Genomic DNA, 19,066 nt, shown 5'->3' on the forward strand with positions numbered 1-19,066 from the left:
TTAATAACTATAAAATATATGCAAGGTGCATATAATATATATTTTAGATTTTATAATATATTATTATATGCAATATTTTTTAATTCCTCTAAAACATCCTTCTAGATTATTATATTTTATATATGTTCTATATCTTGTTGTGGGTGTATTTACTGTACGATGACAAATACAACAATTTCTTTTGATGATTTTTTTTCAAGTTACAAGATGATGATTTTGATTGGACTAAAACCTGATCCCATTTTTTTTTAAATATTATTTTATTTCTTTTTTTGTCCTTGTTTGAAGCGGCAATAATTTCCCAGAAAGTCAGTTATTAGTTATAAGTCAAGTCAAGCTGAGCTGGTTCACGTCAATTGTTTTCTTTCTCTGTTTTTAATCCCACGTGTGGGTGATTAATAGATAAAATATTTAGGTTGTTAGGTTGGTTCTACAGGGAGGACAGGTTTGGAAACTTCCCTGGTTATACATTATTATTTTAGCAGAAGCAGACAATGATTTTTGCTAAATTGAAAAACAAAATGAAAGCATACAGTTTGAAAAATCTTCAGGACTCAACCATGTGTTGTCAGTTCTGCAGATATCTGGGTGTGTCCGAGTTTGAACCTACACAAAAACACAAATATGTAGAAAAAGTTGAGGGGTACAAAACTAACTCACTAACATTATCTCCAGGCTTTTTTAACATCAATCCATTAGCCTGAGCTGCTCAGCTATGATCCAGTTCACTCTGATCTATTTAAATACCTAACTTGCTGCATTAGGGGAACATAACCAAAGGCCTTCAGCCTTCTAAGCACATCTCCAAATCATTCACCATAAGTGTGTGGTGAAAATTTAAAATCCAATTTAAATGCTTATACATTTGTATACACTTTATATTCACATTCATGGACACAGTTTTGCCAACTTTCACCACTAAATAGTAAGATCTTCAGATACGTTAGCTACCAGGGGTGTCAAACTAATTTTGGTTCACGGCCCGCATACAACCTGATTAGATGTCAAGTGGGTACAACCATATCATACCTAACTACGAATAACAACAAGTGCATGTTTTTCCCCTTATAAGCAAGTATATTAAATGTGTGGTATTATTTATTCACATTTTAATGAAATATAATTTTACAAAATACATCCTGTTTGTGTATTTTTTTATTTTCAAAAATCATCAAGCGGGCCGGATTAAATATTCTAGTGGGCCAGTTTTGGCCCGCGAGCCGTATGTTTGACACCCCTGCTGTGGATAGACAAATAGACAGCACAAGATCAAAAAAAGATTATAAACACTCAAAACAGTGGAACGTTATAGATTGTTACTTTTATTATGTGTCAGTTAGTGAATAAACCGGCGTGCTAATCCGTTGGTTTAGCTGATGTAAACATTTTTCTATCAGTCAAACCACAGCGTTCACAGCCGTGAAGTTAAAACTGCTAACAGCCTACTGTAACTTTGAAGGTTTTGGAGATTTACGTGATACGTGTTATTTCAGAAAACCAGTTAATTACAGCGTGGCTTTAGGGTGAGAACCACAGGGCCGTATGGAGAACATACACTATAGTTCTCTCTCTCGAAGATAAGGATATGAAAACTTTGAAACCCTATTAAAACCGAGTGCGGGGTGAAAAGGAGGTGAAGCTTGTGTCAGATCCTCCTCACGCAGAAAGAATGATAAAAGAGCTCTGAGCAAAATACCAACACGGTCAAATCAAGCTCACAGGCTGAACTGAACTGAAGTTCATTTTCAATGTAAACATTTGTCACTATTGTTATAATATTGAAAAGTGCTTAAACCATGGGTTGTCAAACATACCGTGTGTGGGCCAAAACCGGTCCGCTGAGGAATTCAATCCGGCCCACTTGATGAATTTTGAAAATAAGAAAAATACACAAACAGGATATTTTTGGTAAAATTAGATTTCATTAAATATGAATAAATAATGATATCTAATATACTAATGTACTTCTTTTCATGAAAACAAAGGGGAAAAACATGGACTTATTTATTTTACAGTAAACAATAAGCTATTAACAATAATAACAACAACATTGTTATTTATAGTTAATTATGTTATGGTTGTACTGGTCCGGCCCACTTGACATCTAATTAGGTTGCATGTGGCCTGTGGTCCAAAATGAGTTTGACAGCCATGGGTTAAACCAGGCGTGGGCAAACCTTTTGACTCATGGGCCACGATTGGTCCTAAAATTGAACGGGGGGCGGAGTCAGGAGCAGATAGAAGGAGAGTTCATGTGAACTAACATAAATGACGTGTTAAAGTCATGCATAAAGGCTTTTAGCATTTTAGCCATCTATTGGGGAAATGTGTGTATTGCAGGGAAAAGGCAGAGGTATTATGATAATATAAATAAATTAAATAATTTGGAAATGTTTGGCGGGCCGGATTAAAAAGTTGAATGGGCCGCATCCGGCCCCCGGGCCGTAGTTTGCCCATGTTTGGCTTAAACAACTGTTTCAAAGTGGTTTAAAATAGAAGTTAATTGCGACCAAATTTCTTTTAGTAATTCTCTATTAGTTTTCAGTTTTCAGGCTTTGAGGTTCAATAGTAACACACAAACTTTGTCAACAAGTTTCCTAGTTGAGGTCTGCACCTTTAAATCTGACCACCACAGCTACCTCATGATAGTCCCTGGGATGATTGATGTAGAAAGTTGGTGAAATTAGGTCATTATCAGAGGAGCTGTGGTACCTCTGGAGATTGAGTTTCACTTTGTGATACTTTATCTCCACCACCCCAAGGAAACAGGAGATCAAAGCATTGTTATTATAACAGGAGAGCGTTAAAAAAAAAAAAAAAAAGGTGTAAACTGACTGAGGTCGTACTTGTGCCAGGGTGTGTCACAGATATGTGGAGATAATTCTCACTGATAAACTATTTCACAGCCTCAGGATCTTTAACATACAGCAGAGGATTAAATATAGTGGCATGACTCAACGTGATTCACCTTCATTGATATAAACAATGTTTCCCAAAGACTGGTTCACGACCCTCAGGTAGGTTTTTTTGGGTCGTATCACATCAGGGGTTTATGAATAATGTCGATAGACTTTTAAAATATGGGTCCCCAGAAAAAAAAGTTTGGGAAACACTGATCTAAACCATTTTCTATAGTGTTTTGATCTACGCTTAGCTCTTCTAGCTAAACAATAAAGGTTATTTTATTAGGGTATTGGAACGTTTTTTTTGTGTTTTTTTTTTTAATTAACCGACAACCCTAAAAACAGCCCAATAATCATGTGTATTTGAGTCACTGTTAACCAAAGAGCCGGTTTTCTCCCATCGGCCAAACTCCAAAGTTTGGTCAGTCAATCCGAAACTTCTTTCACTAACAATCAATACAAAACTGCAAGACTTTAAGATCTCCAAAAACACCAGACACTCCCTTTAAATCTGTCCAACATCCCTCTTATCACTTTCCCAAGTGTAAAAAAACATGGACGTCTGAAACTGGGCCAGTGTTAGGCCAGCCAACACTAGCAGAACAGCACTTTGGCACGATGAAATGAGAACAATAACAGGAAAACAATGGTGAAGCCAAACAGGAGGTACACACAAATAGAGAAGGGGAGGTGAAAATCTGACATGACTCACTCCCATGTGGCCAACTTTTGGTGAGGAAGGGGGGGGGGAGTAAAAATTCAGCATCTCAAAATCTCAGTCTCAAATCTGGACGTTAGCTTCCTGTGCTAACCGCAGGTGACTCATAAAGGCCGGTTGCCGATATAAATAAATGAATGTGGAGCGTATAAAGTTTCCATGGCACCGATTCTGCTGCTTCTTGACGCCAGGATACAGTAAATGATCTCACAAGCGAAACTTTCTAGAGAAAAGAAGTGTGTAGTGAAATTTTGTCCTAAAATTACTAAAATGGTATATATATATATATATAAAAAGGATCTGAAACCCACATATTTAACCAGCCAACGGAGGTTTGGGGATGGAAAAAGAGTCTATGTCCAGAACTGGGTTCCCTTGTGGGAGGCGGACTTGTTGCCTGCAGAGCTTTTGTGGGAAAACCAGATATGATGACACTGCAATGGAATGCACTAAAATGATGCAGCGGGGGAGGGTACAGGGGGAGAGAATATCAGCTAAGACATTAGGGAGGAGGAAGGTTTGTAGGTTCACATACCATATCATGGTCTGTATTAACAGGCCCAAACAATGATTCCAGTGAAGTGGAGCCTGAGGAGTAGGATTGTTTGTTAGATTGTTTTTTATTATTATTAATATTTTTTCAGTTGATACTCATTCAGCTTGAGGCAAAAGAAAAGTTAATAAATATCACAAGAACTATGTGTCACGTTAGGTAGACTGTTTATAGGAAAGCAGATTTCTGCAGAACTTCATTAAAAGATGTTGTCATTCAGAACAAAGATATTTTTCCATGTGGGCCTAGCTATGTGCAGAGTGGTCGTCGACAAGCAAAAAAGGTAAACGGAACATGTTCAGAGATGGCAAAATATAGATAGAAATAAAGCAAACTTATTTAAAAATATATTGGTAATATGAGTGAAAAAAAATATAGCAGCCAGTTAGTATAAAATTTGCAGCACGGCGCCCTCTTGGACTTCAGTTGAGTTAGAGGCTGTGCGTGGCTTCTCGAGTTGTACGGTATACAAAACAATACGAAGAACAAACAACGTATCACATATTGTGCAAAATGATAAGAGATGTCCAATATAAAATATTTTGCCGATCTCCGCTATGATGGTATTGTCTAAACCAGAGGTGGCAAACGTAATATTTATTGAAAAACTGACTGGAAATATGCATGTTTTCCCTTCTCTCCAGATCAGTAATGTAGAATTTTGTCATAGGAAACAAACTTTAGTTTTGCGTAAAGATTGAATCTGGAACAACCAAAGCTTAATTTTATAAATTAAATTTGAAATAAAACACATCGGTGGCATTTGTTTCTTTATCTGTAGCATTTCGAGGTCCTTTCTAATATATATTTTTTTCCCCACAGGCCGACAACAAAACCAAAAAATAAAAACTAAATGTATGTGCTATAACATAGCTAATACTACAATACCTGCCAGTATATAGTGGCTATATATGATGGGCCAACTCTAGTACACAGTTGATATGATCTCATGGGCCAAATAGAATTACTTTGCGGGCCAGATTTGGCCCCCGGGCCTGAGTTTGACACGTGTTCAAGACACTTAACATGTGATTCTGATATCAACCGATATATGCAGCTGTTTGCAACACACCACTGTACACGTCATCGTATCACAATGATAATTGGTTGATTATTTTGTGACCATCATCCAACGAAAAAGCACAGACACATCGCACGACTGCTTCTGTTTTATTAACATTGATCATAGGAATATTATTTTCTAAAACGACATGGTGATCAACACGAGACTAAAGAAATCTGATGACACTGGAACAGTGAAGGGTTGTTTTTTTTTCTTCTCACTTTTGGTCTATGTTTTGCATGCGTAAACGGGCAGCTCAACTTTAATGAAGTTTGGTCAAGTGGAGTTGCCCTACGTAGCGGTCCAAGATGGCAGCCGTTTCTGCTGCAAATCACGTAAATGATTTAAACCAACAATAATAGCCAAAAGTTGTTTCTTAAAATACCGACAGATTCTAAAATGATTACAGTACAGTGACAGGCTAAGGTATAAAGATACAGCTCTTACATAACCTCTCCTCACTCTCCCACCTATTTGAGGTCAAAGCTAAGCTAATAAAGACGTGGCACAGACATTTTTCTGTAACAACAACCCTCTGTAACAACAACAGTGTTTTCCCAAGGTCCTGAAACATAGGAGACGAATGATTTAAGCCTTGACAGCAGTCATGAATCTCCAGCAATAGGGGGTGGTATAGAGCGCGACAAAGAGGAGAACCCTAATGGCTTCACAAACTGTCCCTTACAGCAAACAGTGAGGCAGGAAATACAGGCGTAGATCATGGGAGAAACATTTAAGAGCGGAATCAAGTGAAAGAGCAATAAAAGAAAGTGAAAGAGCAAAAAGAAACAGTGGAGGCCAAACAAGAGCCTCAGTGTGGAGGCCAAGCCAGATTTATTGGTTTCAGGGAAGAATGTGAGGTGTCCAATTCCTCACTTGTCTTCTGTCCACAACACATAATCCTGCTTTCAGAAACAGGTCTAAGAGGAGCAGAAAGAGGAGGAGGAGGAGGAGAAGTGCTTAAACCTGAGCAGACATGCCATGAGAACCTTTCATCTTTTTAAGAAGGCGAAGAAGAAAACCATTATGAACAAAAAAAAAGTGTACAAGAATGCAGTTCTCAGAAGATGCTGTTTTCAGTGCAGGAAATGTATTAACAAAGTGCAAAAATAACAGAAACTCATTGGACACAGGATCAGGCTGAATCAAAGTATGAACTTGGATCAAGACACAAACTAGGAACAAGAACTAAAAATGAAAACACATGGCATGGAAAAGACAGGCAAACAAACCTGACCACCAATGAACTAACACAGATAGTGTGAGAGGGGTGTATATATACCCAGGTCACCAGGTGACAGGAGTGAGACTGATGACAGACACAGGTGAGAGTGATCACACTGATTAACCCCACCTGCAGGGGGAAAGGCAGACTGACAGACCTGACAGAAAACACACTGTTTACATGGACAAAGTGACTCTCAGCCATGTATTTAGACGTTACCTGCTTAAGCATATATTTCACAAATATATATATATAATGTTACCATTTATAGTCCCATATGGTCTAGCGGTTAGGATTCCTGGTTTTCACCCAGGCGGCCCGGGTTCAACTCCCGGTATGGGAAACAGTTTTTAGTCTGTTCCATAGAATTTTCCATATATATATATACAACATCTTGTTGCATCTGCTGTTCTGCCTCTTACTTGCAGCCTTCGGTGCTGTTTTTAAAGCGCAGGTAAGCAGATTGTGTTAAAGATAATGGTGAACTTGTCTTCTGCATTCTTCTCAGAATAATCTACCAGAAGGTTCACTGCTGGGAGTGGAATTCAAGGCTCTTAGTAACTGAGCAAAAAAAAACCACTGAAAGGACTGGAATGCACCAAATGGGGGCAAACGGTGCAAATGATTAACGGAGTGCCTAATGGTTCTGCTGAACTTGTCTGAGGATGACTCCAGAGAAAATGAAAAAAAAACATGGAATTCTGTTTCTTTGCAGACATTTGCAAACAGACATTTTCTCCGCCACAAGTGACAGAAAAAAAAATCATCAATTTTACAAATGGCGCCCAATAAATATTGCACCCTCCAGACTTAAAAAAAAAAAGAACTGTTTTGATCCCATTTTAGGGATAACAGCAGATTTGCTGTTAGCAAGCGGATGTGGTTCCTCTGTGAAATTCCGAGGCAGGCGCGCTAACTGCTACATTATGAAATGGACAAAATCTATTTTCCTTTGAGCCGGATTTGAACCAGCGACCTAAGGATCACTGTTGTACAACCTACAGTCCTCCGCTCTACCAACTGAGCTATCGAAGGCTACAGAGATGGAAAGTTATGAATTACATTTACTCACATTACTGTAATTGAGTATTAGTAATTTGGATTATTTTTTCCGTTTTGGGAATAGGTAATTGTACTTTTACTTAAGTACATTTTGAAGTACGGGAAAAAAGTTATTAACAGTAATTGAAAAAAAAAATGTGCGGGATTTCCCACTGTGTTAATGTAGCCAGATAACGTTGACTAAGAGACAGACTCTATCCGGTCATTGGATGATGGCTGGTGTTGAACAAAACATGGAGATTGAGGATTTCCAAGCTCCTGTGGAGCAGATGACTCAGAAAGAGAAGGAAATCCTTGGCCATATCTCTGCTTCAACATGCGATACAAAACGCCCCCCCCCACCCGAAGACTTCACTTAGCTTAGCATCCCTGATAGCTACATAACACAGCACCCAACATTCTAAGTTCATTCTAAGTATTAGTATTTGAATTATTGATTAAAAACAGATAGTTTAAAGTAACTAAGTAACCTTTACTCAAAGTACATTTAAAATTGAGTATTTTTTACTTTTACTCGAGTAGCTTTTGGGGTGGGTACTTTTTACATGAGTAGAATTTAGTAAGCAAAGTAAAGATATTTGTACTTAATTACTTTTTTTAGTACTTTGTCCACCTCTGATAAGGTAGTATGTATAAGTACTGTGTGTCCCAATTACGGCATTTGTTCAGTTTTACATAACTCAAGAGTATTGCAAAAGATTACATAATAGATTAGTGAGATAAATGTGTGAACACACTGAAGCCAAATGACAACATCCATATAAAAAATATGCCCCAGGAAACACTTTAATATCTATTGAATGCATTCTGGGCCTCCAAATAATCAGTGAACAAAGAGCAATGAATGAGTATTTTATATTTCCTTCAGAGAAGTTTATCTTATCACTGGTTAAAAAACCAACGTATGTTTTCCTCAGACTGTCGTTCCACACCCATTCCGATAAGTGCTTTAACATGTGGAATGAATTATTAGGGATTTGACCCGCAGCCGGCAGGTCCATCAGGGAGTGGTCCTGCTCTGTTTGTGTATGTGTGTGTGTGTACGTGTGTGTGTGTTTGTTCAGAGAGAACCTGCTGTTCTTGACGCTGTTTCTTACCTAATCTACTGGTTATGAAAAGCAAAGTCGTCTTTGAAGGCCACTCCATTGTTTATGGGTATTCAGTACCAAATACCAGCTGTGTCCATGAATCAGGGTCAGATAGTTAGATACCACCGGAGCAAAATAAATGTATCCGCCTTCAAATTCTCATCATAAAGGCTTTTAGTGTCTAAGTAGAATATGAAGTGAGTTGGTAGTATTGCTAAAAGTGTCCATCTTGGTGTCTGAAGTAAACAGTCATGGCTAGCATGTTTGTGATGCTTGTTTTTTGGTGAGACATATACAGCTTCTGAGGCAGACGTGCTAACTGCTACATTATGACACGGACAAAATCAATTTTCCTTCGAGCCGGATTTGAACCAGCGACCTAAGGATCACTGTTGCACAGCCTACAGTCCTCCGCTCTACCAACTGAGCTATCGAAGGCGGTGGGTGCAGGCCACAGAGATAGAAAGTTATGAATTACATTTACTCACGTTACTGTAATTGAGTAGTAGTAATTTGGAAAAAAGTCATTTTGGGAATAGATTATTGTACTTTTACTTAAGTACATTTTGACGGTATCAGGCCTTACTGTGGATCGGTAATATCGCGCCATCGTTGAAGGATCATGAGATGTTCAAAATAAAACATCTTTATTCTGTTAGTATCAGAGACTGACCAGATGGTTTGAAACATTGTCAATTTATCTTTAATCTTTTTGAATGAAGTAAATTAGTAAAACTGAAGTACATTTTCTTACTGTGTCACACGACCAAATGACCTGTAGTTGGACAGCACCAAATGTCCTACGGGCTGACAACGGTCCCTAGACCGAGGGTTGGGAACCCCTGATGTGAGGTACCTCAAAAGACCACAAACAATCCATAAAACTGAAGTACATCTTTTACTGTCTCCCAATGCGGCCCGGTACAAAATAACCTACGGACCGGCACTAGTCCGCAGACCGGAGATTAGTGACCACAGATGTAAAGTATCTCAAAAGACCACAAATAATCCATTCGATTTTCTTCAGATACAGATTAACAATAAAAATAATATCATTTAACAACAACAATAACACCACAGTCATTCACTCTCTCTCTCTGTGTGTGTGCACTTATTGGTGTGTGTCGCCTGTCAGATCTGGTCACACAGGTTGAAGTAACACACACCCACGAACACACCAACTGAAAGTGTGTGTGGTGAGAGAAGTGTCATTTAGGTTTGGTGAGTGACAGGTCGATCCAGCTGCTTAATTTAGGTCAACGCTGGATCAACAGCCGTAGGCTAAGGCTGTGTTTGTAGTCAAACTACTCACTTGTCTGGGTTGGTGTCAACCCAGACAAGCTAAATAAGGAATATAAACAGTCGTGTCAAAAATGAAAGGTTCTGAAGAAGGAATCTCTTATAGGTATAGTAAACCAAAATAAAACGTGTTCTGTCTTTCAGTCTGTACAGGCTGTGCTAAAAGGATATTTGGACTCGACCAAACAGGGGTGTGTCCCACCGAGGCAATCATTCTGATTATGTCAGTCCATAAATTCTCAGTGACGGCTCAGACAATTTCCTTCTTACTGTCAGGTGTCAAATTTGGCTTATCCGTGTAAGTCTTCTCCTCGCTCAGGAGCGCCCTCCGCTGCTGTGAGTGTCACATAGTTTGGAGTGATATTTAATAGCGCGGGGATCGTGTGTAGGGTGTGTTTTTGGGATGGGGCCAGTGACCTTATCATGGAGAAAAGGATGTGAGGCCGTTGTCTCCACTCCCGTTAGTGATAGAGGTTATAGTAAATCATTGAAGCTGAGAGGCAGATCAGAACTCAATTAGAGCGGCACAACTGATTTGTAATGAGCTGTAGAAACGATAATACAATAACATCCTCATATTTGAATGAGCTAGTAACAAATTTACGATTGACATGAATAAACGCAACATTAGGTTTGTTTGCTGTTAGCAAGGAAGTATCTTGACATCAGATTGATAAACCACTAAAATTGAGCCAAAACATAACTTCTTAGGTCAGAAACACAGCTATATTTTATCACATCATTTTTCAAAATAAGCTAAAAGGTAGCAAACAGTATCCTCAGTACGCTTTAATGTCATGTCCATATTTGAATTTGATGATTAAAATAGGTCTGTTACGTATGGGTTGATACAAGACGGAGGACCTAGAAGAAGAAAACTGATAAGTAACAAGGTTTGCTTTTTTGACAAGTGGAAGCGATGGTCAAATCCTGGGTGGAAAAAAAAACTCCAAAAAAGTACAAGAACAAAGCAGTGGGCTGAATCCAAAACTAAGAGTGAAAACAACAGTAAATACAGGAATTACTTTGAAGCATGAGAAGAGCCAACAAGTTCACCAAATGACAGGGAAGCTGCCAGTAGCAGCGTAAGACTCTCTGGCACTGACTCCATCTGGAGCTGGAGCTTAAATACCACCCTTCCTTAATTGGAGGCCACGCCCCCCAGTGCTCTGGCTCGTTATCTCCTGATTCAGTGCAGCTGTAAAAAGAAGACAACAGCAGCAGCAAATCACCACACTGTTAAACCTTATAATTTACGAATCGCAGAGTAGCTGTGGATTGATCACGATTTATCGTGATTAAGCAAGGTTAATATAAACACCTAAATATATTGTTACAGACAAACAACAAGGTAGAGGTTTGTATTTCAGACTTGTCGTTGTTGGTGATTCATTGAAACATGTCGAGAAAAATCACGTAAACTCTCAAATTGTACTCAAATATATTTAATTAATGTGTATAGTTTTTCATAGAATTGGAGGCTTGAGTCATTAGTCGTAGACTTATTTACCGTCGTGGACTCAGTGAGATTATCTTGAATCTTTTTGATGCTTGTTGATTGAAGTAAATTCGTAAAACTGTACGTTTTCCACACCTAAATGACCGGTAATGGGACCGTATCAAATGACCTACGGACCAACACCGGTCCCTGGACCATAGATTGGGAGCCCCTGATTTAAGGTATCTCAAAAGACCACAAACAATCTATAAAAACTGAAGTACTTTTTTTTTTTTTTTTACTCTTTTGCACTGCGGCCCAGTACAAAATTACCTACTAACCAGGACTGGCCCCCGGACCGGGAGTTGGGAACCCTTGATGTAAAGTATCTCAAAAGACCACAAATGATCCATTATATATTTAGCAGCATTTTCCACAGTCACTGCTGTTAGCTTGTCTGTCAGTCTGTTGATTTCCTACATCAGTATATAAAGTGTCCAGATACTGTAACGCCGATACCAGCGTTGTGAACATGTTTGCTCCTGCTCAACAGTGCCAGGGTTGTACCATGTTTGTACAACTGTTTGTGTACTACCATGAATACCTTCCTGTTCCCATCTGAGCGCTGACAGTGTCAATTATTGATGGTGGTCCACACCTGGGCTGTGAGTCAACAAGCTCCACACCCAGCCATCAATCAATAAAAATACCTTTCAGTACTTATCAATGGTGAGGAAATGAGAGTTATGTGAAATTAAAAGCCGCCCACACGCCCTGGTGAAAGAACAGAACTTTATCAAACACACCGCATTTTATGTTTTACTACACTCATGTGTGACATGTGTCACTGAAGGTATTGTGAAACCGCTGCAGTTATTGTTTTACGGTTTGACACCTGCCTCCTTTTACGCCAGTCACAGTGCAGTATGTTCTGAAACACTAATGACCCATAGTCATAGAAGTTAAAACCAAAAACCTAATTAATAGCACATCTAAAGATTCTAGGTAAACGATTGCGTATTTGCTGCAAAGCTCGAGGTCGCTGTCTGATTCCCTCCCTGCAGACATTTTCAATGGGACCGTTCTGGACTGCAGGCAGGACAGTCAAACACACCCACTCACAGACACACGTTTGTAATTAACACTGACTGAGGTGTAGGTTAGTGTCACTCAAACTAACTTTTAGACAAATTTCAATTTTCCCTATCCAAATCTGTGTGTGTAATTGTGTGTGCGTTGGGTGTGGTTGTCGTCTGAAGGCATAATCTCGCGCCTTTATTTGTGTTCCATTAAGCATTCTAAGTACTTCCTTTCTATTTTTATCCGTCTTTTCTAACAGGACAAAGGTGATTTGTCATCATAAGCTCCGCCCTCCCCAGATCTACACAACTGGGATTTTAGTCTCCTCCTCCTCCTCTCTTATTTTAATTTCTTCCCATGTCACCATCTGCTGTGTGAACTTCATTGTTCAAACACCTCTCGTTCAGACAGGTGTCACAGGAGAGACGGCTCTTCCCTTACGTTGAGTGTTTACACTCACAGCCCTGTGCACGGTCACTGTGGTTGTAAGCAGGTCGGTCGACAGGTCTTACAGCGGAGCCCAGTGTGGCCTCAGGGCAAATTACTGGCAGATCACAATATCCGGCTGCTGCGGAGAGGAAGAGTCCTGCCTACCTCTGGACAAAAGGAGAGACGTGTTGTAAAGTAATTCATGTCAAAGGTGCAATGAAATGATTTGGTTTATTTTTCTTTTCTTTTTTTTTCGAAGGGAAGCTAGCGGAGCAGGGAGTGGTCTGGTGTTAGGGGCCTGTGATTTCCTGCGGGGGCCTGTGTGCTGCGTCCAGATAACAGTAGCTGTGTTTTTGTTTATTTTGTAGGAATGAACAGTTTATTATCTTTACAAGGCATTGTGCTGGAAAACTGTTGGAAACGCCTTTAAATTCTGGCACTCCGAATGCTGATAAGACCACACGCTCAACTACACCTACACACCTACACACATACACACACCTAGACATAATACCGTCCCTAATGTACTCAAACATTAACCATTAAAAACGTATGTCTAAGCTGAATGCTTACCTTAACCTGGACTTTATTCTAGTCTCCTTCCTAATGGGCACCTGAAAAATGTCCCCACAAGGACAAAGGGTCCCCACCACAAAGCATGTGGCAAATGTCCCCACAAGGACAAAGGGTCCCCCACCACAAAGCATTTACCAAAGAAATGTCCCCACAAGGATAGTTATACCTCAACCACACACACACATCTCTAGTTAGACAGTGGTACATTCTTCAGTTTAGTAGAAATAGTAGAATAGTAGAAAGTGACCTTTATTTAAGCCATAAACACACTTTAGTCCAGGGCTTGTCAAACTCAGGTTGGTTCAGGAGCCACATACAAACTAATTAGATGTCAAGTGGGCCAGACCAGTGCAATCAGAACAGAATTAACTATAAATAACCATGTTTTCATGCAAGTGTATTAGCAGAATTAACTATAAATAACCATGTTTTCCCCTTTGTTTTCATGCAAGTGTATTAAATATATATATATTTATATTTATTCATAGTTAATGAAATATAATTTTACAAAATATCCCAAACATGAAGTATTTATTTTTGTTATTTTTATTTATTGTATTTTTTTGTTTTTCAAAATTCATCAAGCAGGCCATATCAAACACCCTAGCGGGCCGGTTTTAGCCCACAGGCCGTATGTTTGACACCCCTGGTCCAGACCCTGAGAAACGTCCTTGAATTTTTTTATTCATTCATTTGTTTTGTTAAAATGTCCTTGCGAAGGTAATCGAAAAGCAACATTGTGTCCTCACAGCTTCTTAGAACACACTCACACACACACACACACACCCTGCACCAGCTGGGCCAAAGATTACGCAACCAAGGACGACAACAAGAGCAACCGCCGCAAGGATTACTGCACACCTGACACTTCACCTGCTGATCTACCTGTACAGTCAAACACCTGCACTACAGTGCCCCCTTCTGACAGCAAGGCAACCTTGAAATGACATTGAGGTTTTGCGTCTTAAAACTGAATCAATTAACCTCAGCTGCTTATGAAAAACAAATCTGCATATTTAAAATAACATGGATGCTTAGGCTCAGGTTGGTGTCGTCTTACCAAGGCAGTGTCCAGCTGTGGGTGTTCGTACCACAGCTGAAGTAAATGCAGCCATTGTTTGTGTGTGTGTGTGTGGTTTGCATGTAATCTGATCCTGTTATGTAAGAGCCTTCCTGTCACTACAGATCGGTGCATCAGAGAATTGTACAGCTCCAGGATATGGAGTCCGTCCACAGTGAGTTCGGAGTCCCCGCCAATTAGGTCCTGTCTCGTGTGCTTTGAAAGGATGTTATCATAGGTCTCCATCACTAAGGAGAGACGTCCACTGGGGACGCATCGGGCTGATGATGATGATGATGATGATGATATTGATGACAATCATTTTCCCCATGCATCTCTCTCTCTATCTATCTGTCTGAGTCAGAGTGAACTGGATATGTCCAGAAGTCTTTTTTAATTAAGGACAGATTTGATCATAAAGAAGTCCTATAGGAATTAAGCCCCCGCCCCAAAAAAAAAACAAAAACAAACTGAATTAGTTGCTATTCCAGTGTCTTTTTTATCTGCAGAGGCAGAAACATAAAAGGTTAAATTAGATCTAGACAAAAAATATTTTTCATTTCAATTTTCATGTGCTAAATATAAGAAGGTACAGAGAACGTGCAAATATTACACAACAGTGAAGGACAGTTTTTAAAGTCAGTAAGAGACAGCAAACCGCATTTGAAAGTTCTGTTATCCTAGAACATAAAAAAAAAAGAAAATTCTCCAGGTACAAGTTCCCTTCTCACATTTATTAAATAATTAGTTAATATTTAAGTAATAATTTACTTAATTAAAATGAATGAGATTTCTCTGGCAACTCATTGCAAATGTGTGTGTATATATATATATATATATTTAAATAAATATTCTAATTATATATAATTTTCTCTTCTTGCTAGGAGACATTTATTCAAACAAGTTTGAGGTTACATTCTGTCAGAGTCGTGACAGGAGAGTTTGTTCTGTCTGATCTGTAGGGACGAGGCAAAGTTCACTCACCTTTAGACTTGTTTTTCACTGTACAGAACATAATGTAGTCTAAAAGCAGAAGCTCGTTTTTTTTTTTTAAAGGGATCACATATATTTCATGGAATTGCTCTGAAAACGCAACAAAACTATACTGAGGAAATCATCTCCAAACATCTGACCTTCAGGTATAATTTACAGGAAATTTCAATTACACTGTCCTGGCTTGTCACCAAAGTAGGAAATTAAGGGTTTTAAAGGGTACTTGCAGGATTTTTTAAAAAGTTTAATTTTATTTCTATTGCTGTGCTTTAATCTCAAAAGATAAAAATAATAATTATAATTTATTAAGCATTAAATAAATGTCTTCTCACGTTAACTGTAACCCAACGACACCAATTGACAGCACTATGTTTAACAGAAACAGAAGCTTTCCCTCAGGTACTGTCCCATTCACTTCCCCAAAGATAACCCCCATCCTTCGGAATTCTTCAATCCGGCCCTGTCTCTCTCCACAAAACAGCCCTCCTTCAGGACACTTGTCCTCCTCCTCCTCCTCCTCCTGCTCCTGCCCCCCACCCCCTCTCCACTCCACCTCCTCTGACTGTACTGCTGGTCAGAGAAGCTGTCCTTGTGTAAACACGTCCTTATCAGTCCTTGTTGTGTTTACGTACAAACAGCACATTCCTGGGAGGAGACGGGTGTGGAGAAGAGGATCTGAGTGCTGGCTCTACAGCCAGAAGGTCAGCGGGCGATGGAAGAGATGGAAAATACACAGAATCAGGAAGTAATTAGGTGAATCACAAAAGAACTGCAAACAAATCTGGATAGAATGCACGCAGGAGGAAAATGAGCCTAAGATAGCAAAGGGGAGAGAAATAGCTGGAAAAGATGTCAGTGAAATTAGTGAGAAATTACATCTTATAAAAGACTGAGAATGTTTGAAGTGGGACAGAGGAGAGACAATTCTGGGAGGAGGAAGGAAAAAAAAAACAACAAAGAGGAGTGGACGTCTGGTATCTGCTGCATTCTTCAGATCAGTCTGTGGTCAGCAACCGCCGCTCCCAGGTCGCAGGTCAACGGTGGACAAAGCTACGTGATCTCTGGACACAGAAATTGAACATGGAGTAGCAAGGAAGGTAGAACAGCACAAATCTGTGCCTGTAAGCGGCAAAAACCACGTGACACCAACACAGCTGCTCACACTTACTGATAAACAACAATCATAAATAATCCATGAAAAACATTCAGTGGCAGAAACATTTTCTTCTTATTGAAATATAATCACACTATGTTACCACTGTTATCACACGTAGTTTATGGATAAAAACAGAGTGCTTGTCTTGGAGGTGTACGGCTCCATTTAGTGGAGACTCAGCGCTACACACGTCAGTACAGAGTGTTCCTGACATGAACATATCTGGAACAAGGTGAGGTTTGACTCTCTAGTATATTAATTATTTTTCTTAGATGTCGTCAACCTACGACTTTCCGTGGTTACGTCGCCATCAAATCTAGGTGTGACCGGTGCAACTGTATAGACTCAGCGCTACACACGTCAGTACAGTGTTCCTGACATGAACATATCTGAACATATCATATCATATCGTCGCCATCAAATCTTGGTGTGACCGGTGCAACTGTACACTGTAGTCAGAGCCGCCCCGCCCTGTACGCAGAACACGCACTGCGCAACAGGCCGCACGTTTGCAGATGGGGCCCCCTTTTTGAGCAATACGCGCTGATTGATGCAACTCACCGTTGCGCAAATTTATTTATGGAGTGATATAGCTCACCATCGCCATCTACTGGGGTATCTAATTCATAACAGCCATAGCTATTAACAGAAAGAGTACAGCAGATACATTTGTTGACAGAGGAAATATACATTTTGAAATATAAGTCTGATCAATAAGCAAAATAATAACAATTGTCAGAATATTAACTCAGAACTGAAGTTGATCACAGGATATGAGAAAGATTATGGTTTTTGAACATTTGAACAATCTTTGTCCCTATAAACCTAAACCTAAAAATGACCAGTATTTGTCATATTGGGGTAGAAAAGAAATTACACAAAGTATTGATATCGGCATCAAAAACTATAAAGCCAAAAAAAAGGAATTAGTAACGAATCAAAAAATCTGATACAGCCCAGTAGATAGATAGATAGATAGATGGATAGATAGATAGATGGATAGATAGATAGATGGATAGATAGATAGATGGATAGATAGATAGATGGATAGATAGATAGATAGATAGATAGATAGATAGATAGATAGATAAAACTTTACTAGAAAGATATAACTTTATTAATCCCTTCAGAGTTCCCTCCAGGAAATTTAGGAATTCATCCATCACTAATTCAGAGTAAGTAGAGTTCCTTTTTTAATGTAAACAAACTGGAAGAAAATACTCATTGATGATGCATGACTGATGCAGGCTATACACGTAACTGTTTCCAAACTGCTGCAGGAAACTTCCAGAAGTCACTTTTGACGAAACGACAGTGAGGCAGCGTTACGGCTGACTTTCTGTCTGCCAGACTGGCTGCGTTCTGCAGGAGTGGAACTGCTACGTCAGCACTGATTCAGAGCCGCTGAGGTTCCTGCACGTCGTTGTTCGGCGTTTTCGTACCCACACGTTGCACCTCGTGAACATATGTGATATTTGTCGTCTCTACAAATTGTCAACCTCGGCTCAAGCTTTGTTTCTTCCCGCTCTCAGCTGTGAACTCACTCCTCTCTCTCTCCCCCTCCTCCTCCACAGCAGCAGGATGTGTGGGCCCATGGTTGAGGATGGGAATGGATTTCCCGCCATTGGGAACAAATTAGAGGCATACGTGGCCACGCTCCTGTGGTGAGGCATGGAAAAAGAGATGGGATGGAAACGCAGGCGCTGCAAGTTACAGTTTCCAGACGTCACATATGGTGCTTGTGGGTTTCAGAAGGTAGTGGGCGAAAAACATGGGAGTGGGGGTGGGGTTCCTTTATCAGGGGGGGATACCCCCATTTTAGAGGGATTTCCCTGCGGCCTCCGCCCTTCCTCTCTTTCTCTTCACGTCTCATTTACTGTGCAGTAAAGGCGGCGCCTCGTCAGTGAGGAAGTAATTATATGGCAGGAGTGAGTCAGTTGCTGTACTTTAAATAGAAACAGCTTAGAAAAACTGATGGGAAAGAGGCAGCCGCAGGCCATGGAAACAGACTGAAGAATGAGGGTCAACTCATTCATCTTCTGCCATCATGATATAAATAACCTGTTATGCAAAAAAGCATCGGTATTGACTTGATATATCCCATCATGCAAAGTTTCAATTCAACATTTGGAAATGACTGTTTGACTTTTAAGATGCTTTTTGGAGTTTATGGATGATAGAGTCTCTGAATGGTCCTTCAGCAGTGGCTTGGACGGACGGATGGACGGACGGATGGACGGACGGACGGACGAACAATGGATAGATAGATAGATTAGATAGATAGATAGATAGACAAATGGACGGACGGATGGATGGATGGATGGATGGAGGATGAATAGATAGATAGCTAGATAGATGGCTGGATGGATGGGTAGGTAGGTAAGTAAGTAGGTAGGTAGGTGGATGGGATGGATGGATGGATG

At 39.8% G+C, this 19,066-nt stretch overlaps 3 non-coding genes across 3 annotated transcripts; 1 reads left to right on the forward strand and 2 right to left on the reverse strand.

Moving 5' to 3' along the window:
* The first annotated feature begins 6,733 nt into the window (after positions 1-6,733).
* trnae-uuc (transfer RNA glutamic acid (anticodon UUC)) lies at positions 6,734-6,805 on the forward strand. The gene has a single exon. It is a non-coding gene; the product is annotated as a tRNA-Glu (tRNA).
* Positions 6,806-7,410: 605 nt separating this feature from the next.
* On the reverse strand, positions 7,411-7,497 carry trnay-gua (transfer RNA tyrosine (anticodon GUA)). The gene is given in 2 exon segments: positions 7,411-7,446; positions 7,461-7,497. It is a non-coding gene; the product is annotated as a tRNA-Tyr (tRNA).
* Positions 7,498-8,963: 1,466 nt separating this feature from the next.
* trnay-gua (transfer RNA tyrosine (anticodon GUA)) lies at positions 8,964-9,050 on the reverse strand. The gene is given in 2 exon segments: positions 8,964-8,999; positions 9,014-9,050. It is a non-coding gene; the product is annotated as a tRNA-Tyr (tRNA).
* Between the last annotated feature and the right edge of the window lie 10,016 nt (positions 9,051-19,066).

This window comes from Cynoglossus semilaevis, chromosome 10 (assembly GCF_000523025.1).
Source record: "Cynoglossus semilaevis isolate Cse_v1.0 chromosome 10, Cse_v1.0, whole genome shotgun sequence".
Lineage (NCBI taxonomy): Eukaryota > Metazoa > Chordata > Actinopteri > Pleuronectiformes > Cynoglossidae > Cynoglossus > Cynoglossus semilaevis.